The sequence below is a fragment of the Pyrus communis genome, chromosome 10 (assembly GCF_041283825.1).
Source record: "Pyrus communis isolate YQ-2024b chromosome 10, ASM4128382v1, whole genome shotgun sequence".
Lineage (NCBI taxonomy): Eukaryota > Viridiplantae > Streptophyta > Magnoliopsida > Rosales > Rosaceae > Pyrus > Pyrus communis.
Window position 1 is genome coordinate 1,189,626 of NC_142574.1, and position 14,316 is coordinate 1,203,941.

The 14,316-nt window shown below is 37.7% G+C and overlaps 1 non-coding gene and 1 pseudogene across 1 annotated transcript; both read right to left on the reverse strand.

Moving 5' to 3' along the window:
- Window positions 1-140: 140 nt before the first annotated feature.
- LOC137727707 (L-type lectin-domain containing receptor kinase S.6 pseudogene) lies at window positions 141-2,045 on the reverse strand (annotated as a pseudogene).
- Window positions 2,046-12,316: 10,271 nt separating this feature from the next.
- LOC137730404 (small nucleolar RNA U3) lies at window positions 12,317-12,528 on the reverse strand. Its single transcript, XR_011068163.2, has one exon. It is a non-coding gene; the product is annotated as a small nucleolar RNA U3 (small nucleolar RNA).
- Between the last annotated feature and the right edge of the window lie 1,788 nt (window positions 12,529-14,316).

Consider the following 14,316-nt stretch of genomic DNA (forward strand, 5'->3'; position numbering starts at 1 on the left):
TAATTCTATCTTTCCAACATCAATTGAATTATTAAGTCCATCAGCTTATAACAAAATGCTTGAGACATGTCAATCATGACAAAACAGACAATTTCAGACTACAAAATCAAACACAATAAGAAATCAAACACAATTCCAGAGTCAACAAGCAGCTCCTAGTTTCTCTTCCACAAACTGCACTGAAATCCTACTAATTGTGAGGTTACTTGATCTATTACGAGCAACTAATCCTAGCCAAAGTGGCTCTTCGGAGTCAAATATTGTACATCATCAAGTTCAAGACTTGGCCGAACACCACAGTAAAACAGAGCTCATCACCGTTGGCCTCTTCACAGGGTTTGGGTGCACACTAGCAAGTCCAGTCATCAGCATCCTCTCCATCTCTACCGTATCAAATTTCCCCAACAACCTCGGATCAGCAGCTTCGATCAGTTTCCCGTTTTCCCACATGCTCCAAACCCAATCAACCACCATTGTTCCATCATCCCCCACCGCCTTTCTTGCCCTCGCCATCTCTTAACACCACCACACCAAAGCTGTAAACATCAGTTTTAACAGTTGGAACACCTCAATAAACGTATCCTGGAGCAAGATATCCCATTGTTCTGGCCGGTATAGTTGTTTCTCTTGCACTGATGGAACTATGCTCGTACACTTCCGCTAGACCAAAATCCCCAAGTATGGTGTTAAAAATCTGCATCGAGCATTATGGTGCAAGTATTAACATCTCTATGAATTATTTGCCTCTCACACTCCTCGTGAAGATATTCAAGAGCAGATGCGACTCCGAGAACTATATTAAGTCTTTGCTTCTAGGGTGGAACAATTGCTGAATTGAAGCTTTTGTGAAGAACTTAGCTGAGGTTCCATTGGGTATGCTCGTACACCAGGACTAACTCATTACCCACACAGCACCACCCATGAAGCTGAACCAGATTCTTGTGCCGCAAACAACCCACCATAGTTGCAAACTCCATGGTAAAAGGATGATGCAGACTACCAATTCCATCAGCCCTCTCAAACCCTTTCACTGCCACTTATCCACAAGAGGGCAAGGACTCTTTATAAACATTAGCCGATGCCCCTTCCCCAACAACCCTGTTTCGGTTAAACCCCATTGTAGCTGATCTTAGTGACAACCTTTTCCGAACTTTATTCACCTCAACTCAACAAGTTTTGCCCTCTCTGCTCCTTCCGGCAGTGACCTTTCTCTTCTTCACACATCCAAAACAAATGACGAAACGGAATGCGAATATGGAGAGGAAAAATGCGGCTCAACCTCCCAAACCAAGAGCCATCTCCAGTACCTTTGTTTTCTTCCATGGGAACGATTTTCTGGGCTGCTTTTGGTACTTGAATCTTCTGGTGAAGAGCACGTAAACCAGTCCCTCTCTTCAAACTCATCCGTAGTAATCCCGGTTGGAAGAGATCCGTAGTAACAAAAAATGGGATCCAAGAAGGATATCAACAAGCCCTGCCCATTCGAGGCAGAGAAACCGACACGCATGAACTCCTTGAACTGGTTGGAGAGGTCAATCTGAGCAACAAGAAGAGGCGTTGGAGGCCTAGTTGACGAGTATCCGACCAAAACCCGAACCATCTTGACAGCATCTCTGCACTCAATCAAGCAATAATCTCCTTCCCACTTTACAAATCAATTCCTCTTAAAACAATATCAACACAGGCAACATACACAACCGTGTTCACATCAATACCAATGTGGTAACCATTGATGTCGGCAACCACAGGATCAAACCCTTCATTATCACCCACATCTTCGACCCTACGCATCGGTCGATCAACTCTGCGTATTTTCCAGGAAAAAACCTCTAATGTGGATTCATTGTTTGACTGAGAGAAAGATGGCCCCTTCCGAACCTTAATTCCCTCACATTCTTGCTCTAAATTTCCCCAAAAACTCTCGCATTGCAATCAATTTCTCTGAAAATTGAGACGCTTCGATCTGCATGTTGGACACTGACTACTAACGAACTATGGTATGTTTCTTTGCCCAATTCCCAGTTCATTTTTCTTGCAATTTTTCAACTGACTTTTGCAAGTTATGGAATTTTAGGGTCGAAAGAAGTTTTTTGAAGTGAAGTTTTTGACAGTGAAGTGGGGGTGATCTGGGTTTGTGCCATTAGGAAAGTGAAAACCTTTTAGCTTTTGAACTTTGTTGATTGGTCTCCTCCTCTAAGTTTTGTGGTCATAAAGATGTCAGTTTCATCGGGAAACCAGTAGAGAAAAAGAAACAACTTTTGAACTACTTTGTAATAAGGAACATGCAAAGTGGATCTCTTTATCGTAAGGAGATTCATTGTTCTTGACCCTGCTTCATCTTAATTGCTATTTGAACAAGTAAAAGTTATATCTTGGTCCAAGTGGGAATATCATTTCTCTTTTGCATATCCATTTAAATTGACATATTCCAAATAAAATTACATATGAAAATAGTGATCAAATTAATATATAATATATAATATATTTAATATGTACACATAAATCAACAAAATACAATAATAAAATCTTAATACAAGTCTATTGTGGTAGTAGTGGTAGGGGATATGGTCTGATAGCATCCTAATCCTCAGCTTTAGCCGTCAAAGTCCCGACAATTCTCTACGAAAAAACAAACATGATCAAATAACCAAAAAACAACACAAAATAATATCAAAAAAGGGGCATAATCTCCCCTAAAATTGGCATACCCCAAACTCCACCCCTCACCCGAAACTCGACCCTAAACCCCACACCAAACCCAAAATTAACTCCAAAAACATATATTAATGAAAAAAATTTAAAATTTGGGAAGAAAATACCTTTTGGCAAGATTGAGAGTGAGTGAGAATGAGAGAGAGGAGTGGGTGTGAGAGAGTTAGAGGAGATAGTGAGAGACATATGAGAGAGTGAGTGAGAGTGAGAGATAGAGAAGAGAGATTAAGTGAGAGGAGTGAGTGTGAGAGAGAGGTTGGATTTGGGGAGAGGGAAAGAGAGAGGAGAGGTAAGAGAATAGAGAAAGACATTGAGAGAATTGTGGATGAGTTATTTTGGTTTTAAAAACTTTATCACTTTGCACGATGAAGGATACGAGTTCGCACACAACGAAATGTAGGTCGTGAGAAGTCTTAAAAAAAAAGGCGTCCCATTTTTAGGGTTTTGCATGAGGAAGTGTTGGTCTTGCAAAGTCTTAAAAAAAATTAAAAAAAAAAAAAAATTTCCCATCCCATTTTAGGCGCCCACCCAAATTTAAGAATTTTGCACGACAAAATATAGATTCGTCACGCGAAATTTACAAAATAATTTTTATAAATAATAAAAAAGAAAAATTATTTAGGAAGAGTTTTTATGCATTAATTTGTGTTGGTAGATTGCTTGTATGTTTGCATCAAGTTCCTCTGAAACTGAGGGTCTGTATGGTCCTCCACATGAATCCAACTTTTTAAACTAAAAAACAATTTCAAGTTTTAGGCCTTAAAAACTTGTTAGGTAGGACTAGGGGTGCAACTTAGGTTGGGCCAATCTGAACCCGTCCATATCCAATCCAACTTTAAACCCAAACAAGTGTATTTTTTTAGTTATAAGTTATAACCCGTCCGAACCCAACTCAATTTCAACCCGTTCATTGATTGAGTTGAGTTGGGTTGATCATTTGCCCGTCCATCCCCAACCCGACTAACCAAACCCAATCTAACCATATTGTAACTCATATCAATTAATCCTAATACTACACCCAAGTGAACCAAGTCCAAAAACCAACGCCCCTTCTAATATTTTTTTTTAATAAATTATCCTTTATAATTACTTAAGCTTTTAGGGAATAAGAGACTTTAATTAGTCAACCCATATTCGCAGTCTCCAAATCCTAAAACTTTATAGTAGATTGATTTATGTAAAGTTAGCTAACTTTGATGTTACTTGGCTTAATTTTTTAAAAAATTCTTGGAAACTAAATTGTTACAAAATTAAACTTGAAAAAGTTGGGCAACCCGAACCCAACCCAAATAAACCCTAACCCAATTAAAGTTGAGCCTTAAATGAACCCGAATGAAACCTAAACCGAACCTGAGCCCAAGCCCGAATTGTAAAAGTTGGGTTAGAATTGAGTTGGCCTTCCAACCTGCTCAACTTGCCCAAGTTACACCCCTAGGTAGGATTATTTTCAAAAACTAAACTCAAGACTAGATGAAAAATATAGTTTATTCTCTAAAAACATAAAAAGTGAGTTTTTAGAGTTTTTAAACTTAAACTCAATCCTTTCTTTTCTCTCTCTCCTACCCTCTCACTCCAAATCTCTGTGTCTTTTCTTCTTTCTCTCTCCTCTATTTTTTTATACCTTTTTCGCCTCTCCTCCAATCCGCTCTCTTTATTTTCTCTGTTCTTTCTCTCACTACTCTTCCTCTCTATCTCGTCCGATCCTCTCTCTTCTTTCTCTTTCCTTCAATCATCTCTTACTTTCTTTCCTCATCTCTCCTCTTTCTCCCTCTCCTGCGACCTCCTTTTTTAGATCTATTTGTCTAGTTTAAATCGCAAATCAATCAAGTTTTTGAGTCTTAAAGAAAATTGTTTTCAAGAAATGTTTGGAGAAATGATTAAAATTTTCAAATAGGATACCAAACAAGCCCTGAGCTTTCTTGGTGGTTGCTGACGAATCCACTCCAACCACCGACTTATTAGTTATTACTTCACAAATTCTTTCTTCCACGTTTACTTTCAATTGTTTGGCCACATGGTACTAAATTTCAACGATTCACACTGTCTAAGTTTTAGATTTCTAAACATCATCTTTGCAAAAAAGTATAGAAATCCGAAGTCGTTTGACCATCTGGTTATCTCTGTGAACATATAGTTCATTTAGAACATATATATTTTATATGATCCAAAAACAAAAGTAATCTTCCCATAAAGAATGCATAAAAAACAAGAGCTATCAATGAAATGTTATCGAACAAGAAACAAAGAATGCAGAGTTCTTCAGTTTATATTATTTTCTAAACTCATCGCCCTCCCTCTTTTTCTTTTTTCTTTTTTTTTCCGTACTTTTGCCGAAAACAAATCAACTTCTGAAACTAGCAACTTCTACCACTACATTGTACCAGTTCCTATAACTTGTTTACTCGTCAATGGAAGGACGCGCTGTGTTGGGCAGTCTCCGACACGAACAAATGCACTGAAGAGGTGCAGTGCTCTTGAAGGTTGAGCATAGGGTACCATATGAGCAGCCCTCCTAACTGTGGCAAACGTCAACAGATTTCCGTACTTGGTAGCCCAACCGCCCACCTATTCGTCAAACATGTACAGACATTCATAAGCAATGTTGGAGAGAGACAAACTGTCAAACTTGAACAGGATTACTGAAGGAAGCGCATATGCACCTGTCCTTTGTGAAACCAAGCTCCGTATGGGACTGTTATCGGGAACTTTAGGTCGTGTGCTAGTTCACGCACCAGTGTCCGAGAGGCCAATAATGGTACAACGTAATCTTGATCCCCACTGCATTCGGTTGAAAATCATGTTATGTAGCAACACTAAAGAGTAGGTTATATTCAACTTAGCCCCTTGTACATAATAAGCATAACGATTACCTGAAAACCCAAACGGGTATACGGTTTTGAACTGTCCTTGTGAGCAAGGGAAGGATGTTAATGCTACCATCTGTATCGCTGTAATTAAGAATGCTGTACAATACAAAAAAAAAAAAAAATAACATCAGTTATATGAAATATACAGATAAGTCACCAGATTCTACTGATGTATAAGAAAGGTTATATTCACTTACCGACTGCACATACTCCATGGATAAGGCAAATTTGTACGATTTGCATGAAGGGCTTTTTGAACTTCGGGAAGGTTCAAATAAAAACGTCTTTCAAATGTCATACATACATCAACTCCAACACTTATCTTACTAGCCTGCAGAAAAGCAATATAAAATACACTTCTCTTAGAACATCTCTAATGGTTGGGCTAAAAGTCAAATTTTTTAGCCCGAAAAATTTAGCTTTTAACTCAAAAACAGTTTTTCAACTCCAACCATTCTACCCTAAAATTTTAGCCCGGGATTATTAAATAATTAATTTAGGCTATTTTTTTTGTTAAATTAAATTTAAAAAAAAAAAATAAATATGTAGACTATCGTAAATTAATTTTATAAACATTTTAATCTAAAAAAATTTAAATTTCGATAAATATTGGGTAGAGTCCACCCCGATTTCTGGGCTAAATTTTGGGGGGAATTTGGCATTGGTTTAGCATTTAGCATTTAGCTCAAAATTTCCCCTTGGGTTGGAGTGCGTTTGGGGGGAAATTTTGGGGGGTAATTTGGCTTTTAGCCCACCATTGGAGTTGGTCTTAGTGTATTTTATTTATTTGAGTTATGCAATATAATGATAGAGAGAGGATTGAAGGATGCAAAAAAAAGGAATGAATATTCTTCTTCTCACTCGCAGAAATTGCAGAGAGGAATATATTTTCTCTTAATGGAAAAACTGAGCACACACACGTGCATTTCATGACCGTTTTGCTATAGCTGGATCCACATACACATCACATTTGATCTCAGCCACACATCTGACTAATTTCTAGGATCACTACACATGGCTATTTTAGCCTTACATATTGGAGTCTCGCACTTGTCATTCTATAAGACTAAGTGCATACACAATTAACATTCAAAGCTTCTTATTTACTAATCAGTTCATTACTTACAATTCTACACTTTTCTTTAAGTTTTGAGCTGATTTCACTCTAAGTTTATCCCTGAGATAGCAGAACTGATCCTTAGCCAATGACTTTGTGAAGATATCTGCCAGTTGCTCATTTGTAGGGCAGTAAACCAGATCAATGATTCCTTCTTATATAGCATCCTTGATGAAGTGATATCTTCGATCAATATGCTTAGTTTTCTGGTGAAACACAAGATTCTTTGTGATGGCAATTGCAGCAGTATTGTCACACTGAAGTGGAGTAGCCTCAATTTGAAATTCACCAAAGTTTTCCAAAACAAATCTGAGCCAAATGGCTTATGCAGTTGCCTCTGATGCACTGATATACTCTGCTTCTGCAGTTGAGAGTGCAACACAATTCTGTTTAACCGGGGCCTAAGAAAAAACTCCACTACCAAAGGAGAAAGCATATCCTAAAGTACTTTTATTGTCATCAAGTGAACCACCCCAGTCACTATCACAGTAACCAATTAGACCTGCATTTCTTCCCTTCACATACTCCAAACCATAGTCAAGTGTTCCTTTGATATACCTGAGAACCCTTTTGGCAGTTCCATAGTGTTTGTTGGTGGGGCAGTGCATGAACCTTGCAAGTAAACTTGCTGCATACATCACATTAGGTCTTGTGGCTGTGAGATACAATAGACTTCCCACAATCTTCCTATATTGTTCTTCATTCGCTGGACCACTACCATCATCTTTGCTAAGCTTCTCAGTTGTAACCAAAGGTGTAGCAACAGATTTACACTCATTTAAGCCAAATTTATTCAACAAAGATGCAACATACTTTCTTTGATGAATAAAAATGCTTGTGTGTGTTTGGATGATTCCCATTCCCAGAAAATGATGCAAGAGCCCTAAATCAGTCATTTCATACTTTGTCATCATGTCTCTCTTGAATTCTTCCAACATTGGTTGACTATTCCCTGTGTACACAATGTCATCTATATATAGAGACACAATTAGAATTTCTGTTTCTCCTCTGGTTTTGGTATATAGAGTAGCCTCACTTTGACTCTTTTCAAATCCACATTGAGCAAAATAAGAGTCAATTTCACTATACCAGGCCCTTGGTGCCTGTTTCAAGCCATACAAGGCTTTATGAAGCTTGTACACTTTGTCTTCACTCCCCTTGATCACAAAACCATCTGGCTGTTCTACATAAACCTCATCTTCAAGTACTCCATTCAGAAAAGCAGACTTGACATCTAGTTGGTACAGTTTCCAACTTTTATGTGCTGCCAATGCAACTAGTGTTCGAATTGTATCAAGTCTAGCCACAAGTGCAAATGTCTCATTATAGTCAACAACTAGTTTCTGAGCATATCCTTTGGCTGCTAGCCTTGCTTTATTCTTCTACACTGATCCATCAAGGTTAAGCTTGGTCTTGAACACCCACTTAACCCCAATTATAGGTTTATCAGTTGGCTTGTCTACTAGCTCCCATGTTGCATTCTTTTCAATCATTGATAGTTCATCTTTCATAGCCTTCATCCATGATTTATCTTTAACTGCATCATCAAACTTTTCAGGTTCCATAATGCAGAGATTGCATTGAGCTAGAACATCATCCAAGTTCCTCCACCTCAATGGAGTGTGATCAAAGGCTTGAGACATTCTCATGCTGCTACTCACATCACTTGCTGATTCATGAGAAGATAACAAGCTTGGTGACCGAGCATAGTCATGACTTCAGGAGTTGTCCCTGGTGAAGTACTCTTAGGCATCTTAGATAACTCATCATGATTGAGCACAGTTACATAATTCTCAGAGACCTTCTTCCACTCCCATGCTGCATTTTCATTAAACACAACATCTCTTGAGAGTATAAGCTTCTTAGTGAGAGGATCATATACTTTGTACCCCTTTTCACAGGTTGCATAACCTACAAATATGCCCTTGACACTCTTTGCATCTAGTTTCTGTCTCAACTCACTTGATGTGTACATAACATAAACAACCAAAAATTCTAAGATGTGCAATCCCTGGTTTTCGACCACTGAATGCTTCAAAATGAGTTATATCTCCGAAAGCTTTTGTAGGACATCTATTCAGTATGTAGACAGCTGTGTGTACAGATTCTGCCCACAAATAGTAAGGTATTCTTTTATCATGAAGCATGGCTTTTGCCATTTCAACTACAGTTATGTTCTTTCTTTCTACAACTCCATTTTGTTGTGGAGTATAGGCCATAGAGAGTTGTCTTTGAATACCTTCATCTTCACATAACTTATTAAACTCACAAGATGTGAATTCACCCCCTCTGTCACTTCTCAGGCATTTTACTCTAAAACCACTTTGTAGCTCTACCATAGATTTGAATTTTCTAAAACAATTCAATGCATCTGACTTGTATCTGAGAAAATAAACCCACATCATTCTTGTGCAGTTATCTACAAGAAGCATAAAATACTTGTTACCAGCAATAGACTCATTTTGCATAGGCCCACATAAGTCTACATGAATCAATTCTAGGGGATTGCTTGCTCTCCATGCCTAACTCTTTGGGAACCACTCTCTATGCTGCTTTCCAAACTGACAGCCTTCACAAACTTTATCAACTTCTTCTAAGTATGGAAGTCCATGCACCATTTCCTTATCTTTGAGTTGTTTTAACCCCCTTAGATGCAGATGGCTTAGCCTTTTGTGCCAGGTCCAAGTAGAGTAAGACAAACTTGTTTTTAGGGCTATATGATCATTAGGTAATAGTGCTAAAGGATAACATCTATTCCTCTTTATTTCTACTTTAATTACAAGGCATTCCAGTGAAGGACCATCAAAAATATTGCACATTTTACCTCCAAACAACAAATAATACCCATGCTCATCCATCCGTCCCACACTCAGTAAGTTCTCCTTCAATCCAGGTAGATACATACTTCCTTGATGTATTTTCTGCCCTTGCTAGTATCGATTACTAGAGTGCTCATTCCAGCTACATTCATAAGCTCACTAGTTGGCATTTGTACTTTGCCTACCACATTTGTCCTTATATCAACCAGTAGCTTCTCATTACCAATCATGTGGTTGCTACAACCACTGTCAATATACCATTCACCATTGACAATTGATTCAGAGATAATGCTATTGGCATAGAATAAGTTCTATGTCACCTTTACCTGATTAGCACTGTTTTCCTTTTGCACTGGTTTGCCTGCAGTACACTCTCTAGCCCAGTGACCAAACTTTTCACAGTTGTAGCAGTTACGCTTCCCCTTATATCTACACTCACCAAAGTGAAATTTAGAACATACTCTGCACTGTGGTTTTTTAACTGTCTGACCTATTGACTGTGCATTTTGTGCAAGACTAGCAGGAAATTTCTGCTGAAATTTGGGTTTTGAATCCCATTTCTTGCCCTTGGAATTCCAATTCTTATGGAACTGAGATGGACCAGATTGTGCTCCACTTCTATTTTGCCCTTTTGGACTCACTTAGAGAGATGTAAATGCCTTCGCAATAGTATCAACAATATGCAGATCAAATTGTTGTTCTTGGCTCTTTAAGATTGCGATTACCTCCTGTAATTCTACAGTCTCCAAACATTTTGTATTTTCTATAACCAAACAGATAGGATCATACAGTTTACTTAGACTAATTAGAACCTTTTGCACAAGTCTTTCATTAGAAAGAGATTCACCAAATGTTTTCTGATTAATCAATTCATTCAGCCTTGTAAGATAACCAAATAGAGATTCATCATCTCGCATCCTAGCATATTCAAATTCTCGTCTAAGATTTTTGAAGTTTTACCGATCTAACCTGATCACCTCCGAGGTATTCTCCATACAACAGATCCCATGCCATCTTAGCTGAATCAACATTGGCAATCCGAGGGAAGATCTGGTCAGAGACTGCATTTTGTATGATTCCTAGAGCCTTCACATCCTTCATGAACACAACAGTCATTTCTTCATCGACTGCATCTTCAGATGACCCTTCAGCTTCCTTCTTCTTCTTCGAGTCGGGGGTTGTAAGAGATTTGAAGATCGTTACCATCTTAATTCTCCAGAACTCGTAGTTCTCACCAGAGAAAATTGGGGTTCTCACCTCCGAGCTTCCAGATCCAGACATATTTGGCCTGAATGATGATTTCTCTTCTTAGATGATAATGAAACTCCGGCGACCTTCACCAAGCTTCGAGTGAGCTTCGATTTAGCTCAGTGACTTCACAGATTCACACCCAGGCTTAGTTGATCGAACCTAGCTCTGAGGCCATGTTAATGTATTTTATTTATCTCAGTTGTGCAATATAAAGATAGAGAGAGGATTGAAGGATGCAAAAAAAAAGGAATGAATGTTCTTCTCACTTGCAAAAATTGCAGAGAGGAATATATTTCCTCTTAATGGAAAAAATGAGCACACACATGTGCATTTCATGACTGTTTTGCTATAGCTGGATCCACACACACATCACATTTGATCTCAACCACACATCTAGCTAATTTCTAGGATCCCTACACATGGCTATTTTAGCCTTACATATTGGAGCCTCACACTTGTCATTCTATAAGACTAAGTGCATACACAATTAACATTCAAAGCTTTTTATTTACTAATCAGCTCATTACTTACAATTCTACAACATCAACTCCAACACTTAACTTAGTAACCTGCAGAAAAGCGTAATACTTCATGGGTAGCAGGTTCAAGAGAATTTCGTTCCACATATCAGGTACGCCAGGTAGGCACCAATGGCTACAATCAGGCACTGATGGATTATTGCTCCAGGTACCCACATGCCCATCGCTTCGGAATGATACCATAGGTGTAACGTGTAAGATAGTCACAGGAACCTTCATTTTCCTCACAATCTCTATAATGATGTCTGAAATTGCGCTCCGGTCCTTTCCCCATGAGCTTGACCAAGGATGTTGAGTCACTTTGCAAGAATTGCGGTTTCGGCCACTCGTACATATACAAGAATTACCAGCAGTCGACCACATCAGCTTATTTGTGGTCGATTGCTGGTAATTCTTGTATATGTACATATACAAGAACAAAAAAGAACAATTAAACATATATCACAATTTAAAAGATTTAGCGTCTACAAAGAAGAAAATAGGACAACTTTATAGATTACTTCATATCAGCCAATCGAACGTGCATTTCCACGATTAACCATGGCATTGAAATTCCCTGCTAACCCCAAACTACATTAAAACAAACTAAAAGTAGAAAGAAAAAAAAAATTAAGAACTCAATCATTCTTTTATTTCTCTAATAGTTTGTTAAGTTCCAACTTCCATGAGGACTTTTTAGCAAAACTGTCCATTAAGTGGTAATTGACATTCCGAGCTTCAGTGATTTACCCACTTGAAAATAGCAGCCCCTGTCTAAAAAACTGTTAAAACTTGCATATTTTTGGGTCTCTGTTTGAAAATATAAAAAAAATCTAGAAGCGATCTCAATATGCTTTTCTGGAAGTCACTTTCTTAACTTCATCTCAAGTTTAATCACTGAAAACTACACGAAAGCTGATTGTGAAGTCGATGATATGTAGAAAAAAAAGTTGCAGGTGCAAGTACATATCCACTCACACAAGCAATCACAGGAACGTGAGAAGGCGAAGTGGAGTGAAAAAAAGAGGGGATAACCTGTCAGACAACCGTGCGACCATCCCAGACAGTGAAACTGGCTGAGAACGATCATCCACCGCTTGATGGAACCGAAGAACCACAAGCTATTAATCACGCTCTGATCGCACGGTCATGATTCATCCACCAGGTTGAGGTTTCTGTCTCCTTAGAAATCAAGGATACAGAGGTACGATCCTATAGAACAGATCCTGTTCAAGTAAGGTCGTGACCCATCCTCCGTTGTCTAGGTATATGAAAAGCTTCATCATTCTGGAAACTGTCGATGTGGGACAAATGCGCAGTGTTTGGCATCCTAGCAAAAGAACTCGCTTTCTCGCCCTTCTTTGTTCATTTGCTTTTCAATACTTTGAGGGCCCCGAAACTGCCATGTGTAAATTCAATTTATACAGCAGAGCCGTGTCTTTAAAATATAAACAAATTAAAATAAATAAGGTTTACATGTCCAAATATTGATTCGTTGTGCAAAAAAAAGATAAAGAAACTAATTTAATTTAACAATATAAAATATAAAATAAAATAAAAAATAAGTAAATGCGGTTTAAGAGACAAAATTTTGATATTCGTCACGCAAAGTTTTTGAAAAATAATAAAAATTTATGAAAATAATTATTTTTAAAATTTGTAATATAAAATTAAAATTTAGTGATTCACACATATTTTTAATCATTTTGTTGCATTATTGAAATTTTTACAGCTTAAGTAATATATAGAAGAAAATAATGTGTTTTAGGCTTGTATATTATATAATGTCTCCATAAGCACTGGTATACGTGAAGAGTGAAGATTTCGAAGATGGTTAATCAGATTTATCTACTATGATGAAAGATGTATCATTAGCAATTTTTCTTGTTTACAGATTCATACATTTTTTTAAAACATGTTGTTGCACTACTAAATTTTTTATAGCTTTAGTGATATATAGAAGGGTTTTTGTCACAAATGGTGACAAGCCCAAATCCCGATATTCCCCGAATACTAAGATAGGCACGTGCTGACCAATACCCGAGGATGACAAAAGCCATTTATTGAGTGCAAATGCTGAAAACAAGGGGTAGATAAGGCTTATAAATATAAAAGAATAATGAATATGCATTTAAGGAATATGTTCAGAGCATACAACTAACTAGAATACTAAAAGAAATCATATAAAATTGAATGAATAAAAGAATAGGTCCTACACCGAAAGGACTCGAAGATGTCGATGCGGAAGTACCTTGAAGCCGGGATTGTATGCCTCGATTCTAGGTCCTGAAGGGGGCGCAAAACAAACACGAGTGGACCAAGTTGATAAATATATATATATATATATATATAATAAAACAGTTATCAACGTACTAACGCCGAGGTTTTATGAACACACATACATATCATGATAAACATAGGTTTTCCAAAACCTAGCATGTCGTACAATGTCTCAAATCATAACTTGTATATATAATAATCACTAGTGAATGTCCAATAACCCCCAGGCCCCATGACGGCTCCCCGTCTCTGAGCAGACAGTCAGAGGAAAATACACTCCAGGCCCCATGCCGATTTCCCATCCTTGTGCTAATAGCCAGAGGAAACACACTCCAAGCCCTATGCCAACACCAAACCGTCACTCGGGACGGACCAGAATCTATCCCTACGTCCCGTAGCGGAATAAGGACCACTAGGTAAGTACAAAACCATTGAACATACATATATTGAAAAGCAACTTCATAGTATAAAGTCATCCATCATCTATACTATAAAGAGATGTTCTAAATATCATATCGTCATCCATCAGATATTCTATAAGAACACGGGTTATAGGAAAAATAGTAATAATTCAAACTAGCATAAAAAAGCATGTTATCTCATAAAACGTTCCATAAAACATAGTCATCAAATCATGCTTTTCACGTTCCAAAAACGGAAATACACTGGCGAAGGAAGAGTGAAAAGGACACAAAGGGAATTAACCAGAAAGTTAGGCGTTTTGTATGTATATAATATTAAGAAAATTGTGG